Source organism: Chrysochloris asiatica, unplaced genomic scaffold (assembly GCF_000296735.1).
Source record: "Chrysochloris asiatica unplaced genomic scaffold, ChrAsi1.0 scaffold00193, whole genome shotgun sequence".
In the NCBI taxonomy this organism is placed as follows: Eukaryota; Metazoa; Chordata; class Mammalia; order Afrosoricida; family Chrysochloridae; genus Chrysochloris; species Chrysochloris asiatica.
The window spans coordinates 2,989,407-2,991,271 of record NW_006408711.1 but is presented as its reverse complement, the minus strand read 5'-3'; positions in this window follow the sequence as shown (position 1 = coordinate 2,991,271).

The following is a 1,865-nucleotide window of genomic DNA, read 5'->3' as shown; positions in this document are numbered from 1 at the left end:
GCTGTAGGCACATGGATATTATCTCATCACAGACAGCATTGTATCTCATGACTGATCTGGATATGTTCTTTTGACAATGACTGCAACACCATTCCTCTACAATTTTCCATTTCTGGCATAGTAAACCATGTCGTCATCAGATTCAAAATGGCCAACACTAGTCCATTTCAGCTCACTAATGCTTAAGATATTGATGTTTATGCATTCTATTTCATTTTTGACAATTTTCAATTTTCCAAGATTCATACTTCATACATTCCATATTCTGATTTTCAATGGATGTTTATTGCTATTTCTCTTCATTTTGAGTTGTGCCCCATCAGCAAATGAAGGTCCTAAGAGCTTTTCTTCCATGGCCTTTACTCCATTAGCATCAACAAGGTCAACTCTGTTCTGAGGAGGCAGCTCTTCCCAGTTGCATTTTGAGTGCCTTCCAATCTGAGGGGCTCATTTTCTGGCACTATATCTGACAGTGTTTCTTTGTTATTTATAAGGTTTTTAGTGACTAAATATTCAGAAGTAGTTCATTGCTCCTTCTTCCTAGTCTGTCTTTTTCTGGAAGATCATCTGAAACCTGTATACCATGGGTGACCCTGCTGGTATTTAAAATACTGGTGGCATTGCGTTCAGAATCACAGCAACTCACTAGCCACCACACTACGACAAACTGACTGTCAAGTGGTGGTGAATGATATTAAAGGGATAAATTATACAACCATGAATTTCAGGCGACTCAGAGACATACTGCTAACATTATGTTCCAGATAAATCTCATTAATAAACAATTTAGTGAACAAAATTATGTATTTTCTTAACATGCATTAAATTGGATAACAGATTTTATTTGATGCATAGTTTTTTTCTTGTCCTTTTTTGTTTAATGTCAAATAAAACATTGGATTAAGGATTAAAATAGATAAGTAAATAGTTGAAGTTTCCATAGTTAGTAAATATGAAGTCAAAAGAGAAATCTACTTGTGAATCCAAAAATTTGCTTTTTGAGTGACTTCTTGTTTCTTCAGAAATAAATAGGCTGAAAGACATGTATTCAAATGCTGGTTTCCTTTCTTAGTGTTAGTCACTTGTCTTTTCTTGGACTCAATTTTCTTAATTTAAAATGAGAGCAATAATATTTCCTTTATCTTACTCCAACTGTTGTTGTGATGTTCAAATGAAAACTACAAAGGTATGTAGAAGTACTGTCTTTAAGATCACTGTAAAAATAGATCTGCATCAGGTCTGTATCTTCTCCATGCTTAGTCTGTATACTAAACATGGCAAGATAGCAAATAATCTGAGAAGCTGGACTATATGAAGAAGAATGTGGCAAAACAGTTGGAGGAAGGCTCATTAACACCACTGCCTCTGAAAGTGAAGAGCACTTGAAGAATCTGCTGATGAATATAAAAGATTACAGCCTTGAGTATGGATTACATATCAACAGAAAGAAAACAAAAAATCACAACTTAACCAATAAGCAACATTATGAGAAATGGAGAAAAGATTGAAGTTGTTAAGAATCAAATTTTATTTGGATCCACAATCAGTGCTCATGGAAGAAGGAGTCAAGAAATTAACTGACCTGTTCCATTGGGAATTTCATCTGCAAAAGACCTCTTAAAAGTGTTAAAGTTTAATGGTATCACTTTGAGGACTAAGGTGCACTAGACTTAACTTATAATATTTTCAGTTGCTTCATATGCATGAGAAAATTGAACATGTAGAGAGGGAAGACAGACATTAAATAATAAATACAATAAATTAGAATATTACATAGTATGCCAGAAGGCACTAATTACTATGGAAAAATAAGTAGAGCAGAGTAATGCAGATCCAGAGAAACTGCATTTAATCTTCATTCAGCT